The sequence below is a fragment of the Rhinopithecus bieti genome, unplaced genomic scaffold (assembly GCF_001698545.2).
Source record: "Rhinopithecus bieti isolate Rb0 unplaced genomic scaffold, ASM169854v2 scaffold_40017, whole genome shotgun sequence".
Lineage (NCBI taxonomy): Eukaryota > Metazoa > Chordata > Mammalia > Primates > Cercopithecidae > Rhinopithecus > Rhinopithecus bieti.
In genome coordinates this window covers 235795-244371 of record NW_016816550.1, presented here as the reverse complement: position 1 = coordinate 244371, position 8577 = coordinate 235795, and the positions used below count along the sequence as shown (strand labels likewise).

The window sequence follows — 8577 nt, the reverse complement described above, 5'->3', positions numbered from 1 at the left end:
GGCGAGGCCGTGCGCGTGCGTGAGCGCGCACCGCGCCGTGCTCCCACTGAAAAAGCGGAGCAGGGCCGGGCAGTGACTGCGCATGCGGGAAACACCGCCCGCGTCCGCAATACCGCGCAGGCTCAGACCCCCAGCGGAGGAGAAAGACGAGGCCAGGCGACGGGAGACGGGGCGCGGCAGGACAGCAGGGAGGGAATGAGAGAATTTAGAGGCCGGGTCAGAGGTCATGGGAACCTCTCCCAGTCCGCCCTGGCATTTAGATTTCTGCTTTGTACACAGTTGGGCGTTACATTTGCAGGGATGCCTGCACCTGGCTATGGGAAGTTTATGGGTGACCCCTGCCCGTCAGTCACGTTTCTGCATTTTGACACCCGCCAGGGCCTTCTCACATGGAAGTGGCCCTGTAGTCATGTCCTTGGCAACCAGCAGGCCTTGTCTGTGCCAGGAACAGACTGTGACAGGTGGCCGGAAATACAGCTGGAGGGATGGACAGGAACCCAGGAGCTCAGACAGACCCCAAATCCTCGCCACCACAGGTATCTGCAGGCTCCTCCATTTTTTAGATTTTTCTTACATTTTGAAATGATGAAATGACAAAGGTCTGTATGAGGCGTCATCCTTGCTGCACATACAATGTTTAACAGATAACAGAAAAATGTTTAATATGCCTGAGAATCATTTGCGGCACGCTAACAAGTACAGACCATCTCCCTCCTGTAAGGGAAAGCCGCATTGAGGTCAAAAAATGTTCACAACCAATTTGGAGTTCCTCAAAAAGTTGAGCAGAGTTTGCGTATGATCCAGCAACTCCATTCCTGGGTATTTACCCAAGAGAAATGAAAATATATGCCCACACAAAACCATATACATAAATGTTTATAGTGGCATTATTCACAATAGCCAAAAATTGGAAGCAACTCAAATATCCATCAGCTGATGAGTGGATGACCAAAATTCGGTGCATCCATACGATGGAAAATTATTCGGCCACATAAGAATGAAGTACTACTGATAAATGCTGCAACGTGGATGAACCTTGAAAATAAGCGAAAGAAGCCAGACACAAAAGACCACATACTGAATGATTCATGTATAGGAAATATCCAAAATGGACAAATCCGTAGAGACAGAAAAGAGATTAGTGGTTGCAGCAAGAGGGAGGCAGGAATGAGGAGTGACTCTTAATGGGTAAGGGGCTTCTTTTTAGAGTAATGAGAATGTTCTAGAATTACATAGTGGCTAAAACCACTGAGTTGTACACTTTAAGAGGATGGTTTTTATGATATATTAATTATATCACAATAAAAATGTACATTCCACCCAGAAATGGTTTGTAGAGTGACACACAGATTCAGTGGGAGATTTAGCTTGATTGCTGAGAGACTAGTCAAAACAGCAACACTATCACAGATTAACTCAATCGTGGATGATTATGTTAAGGATACATATTTGTGAAAGAGTAAAAAACAGAGTCGATAAGGCTTGGGAAAAGCCTGCCAAGGTCAGTTGTTACAGGAGTAATTATTACCTCTATCGAGTTATATGTGGTCTCAGGTCAATAAGGTAACTGTATAAACAGTACACAAATATGAGGAAGAGGAGAACCTGTTTAAGGAAATTGTCAACCATAACAAAAAGGTACGTGGGCATAGAAGAGTGGAATAGGTGCAGGTGAAAGAAGGGACAGGTTGAGCAAGGTGTCTGCTATAAAGGGGTCTATGGCACACTGATTCTCGACGCTGGGTGCTCATTTGCATCACCTGGTGTTTTAAAACAATTATGAATGCCTGTGCCTAATACCAGCTATTCGGAGTCATTTGGTGTGGGGTGAAAGCTCTGCTTTTTAGAAGCTCTTCAGGTGGTCTGAATATTAAGCAAGAGTTGAGGGGCATTGCCCCGTACCGCAATGAACTTAAACCCAACTTCAGAGAGGAGCTTTCTCTTTCATTCTTACAGTCTCCAGGTTGATTCCAACTGCAGCAGCAGCAGGGAAAGGATACTGAAGACTTCAAACCCAGTGGGTATCCTTAGCATCAAAAGATCTTGGCCATGTATAATTATTCTGTAAAGGGGTCAGAAATCTCAATGTTCAGCCAAACAGTGACACTGCTAAGCATCATAGATAATTTGGTGAGTTAATATATGACGTTCACAGAAGACACCCATCATTTTAAACTAACTCACAGTCTCACAGTTTGGAGCATTTTTGGAATATCTCTTAGGTCCAGATTCTTGGAAACTTGGACTGTTCTAGCAAAAATAAACCATTTAAATGTAAAGATAAGTATGAATATTCAGTAATATAAGTAGATAAATTAACATAGCTTGTAGCTAGATCCTTGCTCTCCAACTGTGGCCCATGACATATATATAGGGTGACAAGCCATCCCAGTTTGCCCAGGACTGAGGGATTTCCCTGCATTCAGGATTTTCATGGCTAAAACCAGGAAAGTCTTGGGCAGACCAGAACATATTGGTCACACTAACCCTGAGCTGGCAGCATTGACATCCACTGGAAGAGCTGTTTGAACATGCAGAACCTCAAGCCCCACTCCAAGCCCATGTTAACAAGATCCCTAGGGGAGATGCACAGTAATGTCTGTCATCTATTATGGATTGAATTGTGTCCTCCCAAAAGATATATTGAAGTCCAGGCTTCGTGCGGCTGAAGTCCTAACCCCATTACCTCAGAATGTGATCTTATTTGGAAATAGGGTTGGTGCTAATATAATTAAGACAAAGTCATACTGGAGTAGTGGGGCCCTTAATCCAAGCACGTTTAAGGGCTCATATCCTTAAAAGAAGAGACACAGGGAGTGGGCCATATGAAAACACAAAGACACACAGGGATAAGGCCACTGTAACAACAGAAGTAGAGATCAGAGTGATGCAGTTGCAAGCGAAAGACTGCCAAGGATTGATGGTCACCTCCAGAAGCTAAGAGGAGACAAGGATTCTACCCAGAGTCTCAGAGAGAAGATGGCCCTGCTGACACTTTGATGTCAGACTCCTAGCCTCTAGAGCTGTGAGATAATTCATTTCTTTTTTTTTTTTTTTTTTTTTTTTTTTTAAAGCCACCCAGCTTCTGGTACTTTGTTACAGCAGCCATAGGAAACTATCAAATGTCTAAGATTCACTGATCTATAATGCATCAGTATATAACCACAGCTGCCATATCACCAAGCAACTCACAGTAGCATCATTTACAATAGTCAAAATATGAAAACAACCTAAATAAATGTCCAGTGACAAATAGATTAATGAAATCTATTTTGTGGCATATCTATACTATGGAATATTATTCAGCCATTAAAAGGGATGAAATACTGATGTATGATACAACTTGGATGAACCTTGAAAACATTATGCTGCGTGAAAGCCAGATGCAAAAGGATGCATATGTATAATTGTATTTATATGAACTGTCCATAATAGGCAAATCCATAGGCAGATTAGTGGTTGCCAAGGGCTAACCCTAATGGAGAATCACTGCTTAATGGATATGGGATTTATTCTTGTGGTGACGAATAAGTCCTGGAGCTAGATAGTGGTGATGGTTGTGCAACAGTGTGAATGTACTTAATGTTGCTGAATTGTACACCTTAAAATAGGTAAAGTGGTAAATTGTATGTTATGTGTATTTTATAACACACAGAAATAATATGTAACCACAGCAAGTCCAAGTATCCTCTGGCCTGAAGGAATGATGTGGGCTGGGGAATGGAAGGAAGGTCAGCAAGGCTCAATAGCAGGAGGCAAAGACAATATATAGAAGGCTGGAGAGAGGACAGTCCATCCAGGTCTTTTTAGGTGACATTAACAATTTTAATCTTTTGCCTGAGAGTAAGAGAAGTGTTTGCTTTTTATTGGCATCAAATTCAGCAAGTAGTTCAAGGAAAACTGGACTGCTACCAAAGTATATACCTGGTCCCTGCTCCTGCTGTCACCCCCTCTATCTGTTGTTCACACAACAACCACAGTGACCTTGTTCAAACACAAACCATTTCATATCACTCTTTGGCTTAAAATTATCTAGTGGCTTCTCATCATTGCACTTGGAATCAAATTTTAACTCTTTGCCCTAACTTAGAAAGCATATATGAGGCCAGGTGTGGTGGCTCACACCTGTAATCCCAGCATTTTGGAAGGCCGAGGCGGGTGGATTTCTTGAGCTCAAGAGTTCGAGATGAGCCTGGCCAACATGGCAAAACCCTGTCTCTACTGAAAATACAAAAATTAGCTAGATGTAGGGGCACGTGGCTATAATCCTAGCTACTTGGGAGGCCGAGGCAGGAGAATTTCTTGAACCCAGGAGGCAGAGGTTGCAGTGAGCCAAGATCACACCATTGCACTCCAGCTTGGACAACAGAGTGACACTCTGTCTCAAAACAAACAAAACAACAACAAAAGCATATATAAGCTGGCTCTGACTCTCTCTGCCACTACTCCCCCTTTGGACCTGTGCTTCAGCTGCTCTGGCCTTCTTTCTATTCTTCAAACAAGTAGGCTTCATTCCACCTCAGAACCTTCACATTGGCTGATCCTCTCTTCGGAATGCTTTGCCCCCTAAACTTTGAATGATTGGTCCCCTCCTTTCTGTCATTCAGATCTCAGTATAAATGTCACCTCCTCAGAGAGGCCATTTCAAACAAAAATAGCCACCCAGTCACTATACGTTCTTATTCTCTGCATAGCACTTATCTAACATTTTCTTATTTATGAAAATGTGCTTGGGTGTTTTGTTTTGTTTTGTTTTCCTGTGTCTCCTACTAAAATGTAAGTTCTACAGGGAAAGGTATTTTTTTCTGTTTTGTTCACTGTTGTCTCCTCAGCACCTAGATACAGTAGAACTCAAAAACTTGTGAACTAATGAATGGTACACAGTAGTCCCTCAATAGACGATTGTTGACTGGTTGAATAGGGATATGATATTAGAAATGGACCTTGAAGTATGAATAAGATGATGGTGTTCTTTGAGGATTGGAGAAGGAGATCATTGCAGGTTAGGAACAGTGTGAAAAAAAGGCAGTTTGAACAAAAGCAGAAAGCTCGCTAAGGAAAATGGCAATGCACGCTAGAACACTGCTATGGTTTGAATGCCCCCACCAAAAATCATGCTGAAATGTATTCCCTGATGTAGCAGAATTGAGAAATGTGGCCTCTAAGAGGTGACTGGGTCATGAAGGCTCTGCAGTCATGAATGGATTAATCCATTTATAGATTAATGAATTAATGGGTTAATAGATTAATGAGTTATAATGAGAGGGGAGCTGGTGGCTTTATAAGGAGAGGAAGAGAGATCTAAGCTAGCACATTAGCATGCTCAGCCCCCTCCCGATGTGATGTCCTGCACTGCCTTAGGACTCTGCAGAGTCCCCAACAGCAAGAAGGCCCTTATTAATAAGATACAGCCCTGCAACCTTAGACTTCTCAGCCTCCGTAACTGTAAGAAATAAATTCCTTTTCTTTATAAATTACTTAGCGTCAGGTATTCTGTTATCAGCAAAATAAAACAAACTAATACGAGGACCTAGAGGAGGAAAAAATATAGAAATATAGGTTGGGCTATGGTGGTAGAAGGCCTTGCTCAGGCCACATTAGACTCACCAGTGTAGGCAGTAGGGAGCAGTGGGAAGTCTCTCAATGGGGGAGCTATGTGATCTGACCTGTGTTTTAGGAAAGTAACTTGGGAAGGAGTATGAAGGATGAGAGGTTGCCAGAGAAACAGACGAGAAACAGGAAAAGAGTTAGGAGGTAATTGCACTTGCCTAATTGGGAGTTGAGGGAGGGCTCCACCTAGGGATGTGGCAGTAGCTCTGGAGAGGAGCGACTGACCTGATCACTTCGTCTCAACTTTGGCTATATGAAAATCCACTGGGGAGATTTTAGGTATATGAATGCCTGAGCTCTATCCTTCAGGAATTCTTTTTGAATCAGTCTGTGGCGGGACCCCAATAATCAGTATTTTTTAAAAGCTTCCCAGATGTTCCAGCTTTGATTAAAACCTCTGGGACAGATAAACCATTTGGAAATAGAATAGACAGCCCTCAGGACTGAATGGATCTGGGTGATGAAAGAAAATATGACTGACTTTTTATTCTGAGTAAACTTGTAAGACAGCTTTTAAAACACACAACTCTGATAATATATAGTACATCCAAACAGTGGACTAATATACAATTATTAGAAAGTATGTATATGAAGAGCATTTTTAGTCACAAAGGAAAAGTTTTGTCATTAAGAAAAGGGCAAACAACAAAAAAAGGTATATGCAATATGACCTTAACTATAGAAACTATATAGAAAAGAGTTTGGATGAAAATGTGTATAAAATTTTCACAGTGATGCCTCTGGGAAGGAGGTTATAGGTGATTTTATTTTCTGTATTTTATATTTCTTCTATTTCTGAATATTTCTAAATGATCATATATTACATTTGTAGTCAGAAAAGAATATAAAGGAAGCCTTCTACCCCAAAGATTAAAATATTAAAGTTTTAGGATCTAAGGTGGGAAAACCCTGAACTATCTTGAAAACTTGCCGATATGAAATTCGAGCATACCCCTATTCATCTGTTTCTATATTTATGAATATATCTGAGTATTTCTAGGATCCCTACCTGAGCAGCCCAAATGACATTTTACCCTGGGATTCAGAAACATCTACTGGACAGAGACTAGACCTGTCAAGGGTATGTTTGCAAGTCACTTGACTGAAGAAGGGAAAGAACTGAGCTTTGAAAACTTGGTTCAAGGAGCTGTGGTTAGTGTCAGAGGGTTAGAACTATTCTGAGGATAGCCCAGTATTGGCATAAAATGAATGATGCGAGCCCTTACCTTTCCTGCATAGAAATTTACCCTGAGCCTTGGGGGTTAATGAGATGATTTTAACAAAGCTAGATTAGAAAAAAATTTCATAAAGATATTGGGAGCACAAAGTTTTGTAGCCAATATAGCTTGCTGAACAAAAAACATCAGGGACAAAAGGTACTGTTCTCATTTCAACAGAATGACAGTTGAATGGATCAGAACATGAGGTAGAAACATAAGAGACTCAGACAACTTCCCCAAAACAGAACAAATTAAAAAGCCAATGCCACTTAGTAACAGGACTACATTCGTGAGACTTACAATGGTAGCACTCAAGTGATAGCCAGGGAGACTGGGTTTGTAAATATAAGTGCCACCTCCCTTCACATTGGGTACTTTCTGAACATGGGACGAATTTGAGAGGGGTTAGAGTTCTTTAATTTTGTTTTTGTTCCTTGACCCAGTAATTCCTCCTCTATGAATTGCCCTAGAAAGATAAATACATGTATAAAATATATCTGCAAGAATACTAATTGCAAAATTCATTATTGGAATAGTGAAAATGGAAAATATCTAAATATTCATCAATAATGTTTTGCCATATATTCGTTCATTCTACAATTTTTTTAAGTACCTACTATTTGCTAGGCACTTTTCTTAGCACTGGGGATATAGCTGTGAGCCAAAAAAGCAAGGTCCTTGTCCTAAAGGAGCTTGTACTCTATATGGGAAGACAAACGATAAAATGAATTTCAGTATATCCATACTATGGAATTCTGTGATGCAGTTTTAAAATAGTAGATACATTTAACTGTATTAAAACCCAAGATCTACAAGACAAAACACATTATACATAATTTCTAACTTCCAGGTTAGAGAAGAGAATTATAATATACTACTTCAGTGATTATAATCACAAAATATATTAGAGTTTTTATGGGAAAAAAATCATGATAAACATACATGACCACCTCTGTATGGTATCAAGAAGAAATTCTACCTCTGCAGATGCTCACTTGATTTTTTACAACAATTATTTTTATAACAAAAATTAAAACATTTTTAAAATGTTGTGTATAGAGGCTAAACCCTAAAAACACATTTTGAAAAATTATTATCAGGACCTTATAGTTATTCTGTGACTACTGGTATATAGGGCAATGCAAGTAAAATTTTTGTGTATTTCAAGGTACAAAAATTATAACTTAAGAATAAGCTACAGATCTCAACCAAATGGGACTATAATGCGAAGTAAACAATTTTTGAGGTCAACTATATAATTGTTGCTCCACATGCACAGAACTCCAGTGTCCTTCCTTTTATAATGAACACAAATCTGCTCTTGGATGTCTAGAACAGAGTTACTTAGAGCTGCTCTGTTTTATGTATTACCTTTTTCTTGCTTAGCTGAAGGAGAACATATCCCTTCTTAAATACCTCTCCTAGAAATTAAATATCATTGTCCACTGGATTCAGAAACTATCCCACTGATGGCTTTGCTTTCCACACTTATGTTGTGTCTCAAAACAATCTAAATATCCAGCAATAGGAGATCAGTTTAAAACATTATATTGTTGTGCAGTAATTTTTCACTTGGCTCCCAGTTATACTTTCAGTGTTCTCTCTGTATCACAGGGAGCTAGAAACCCACAAACTACATTTTTCAGATTCCTTTCCCAATTAGCCTCCTGTTAGGTTTGCCAGTGGGAAGCACTGGTGGAGAGACTATGAGGTGAGGGGAAAAAGAAGCCTCTTTTTTTTTGTCTCC

The 8577-nt window shown here is 40.2% G+C and overlaps 1 pseudogene; it reads left to right on the top strand.

Annotated features, from left to right (window-relative positions):
• LOC108517163 (nucleolar transcription factor 1-like) overlaps positions 1 to 8577 on the top strand; it is a 117994-nt pseudogene that overhangs the window by 80636 nt on the left and 28781 nt on the right.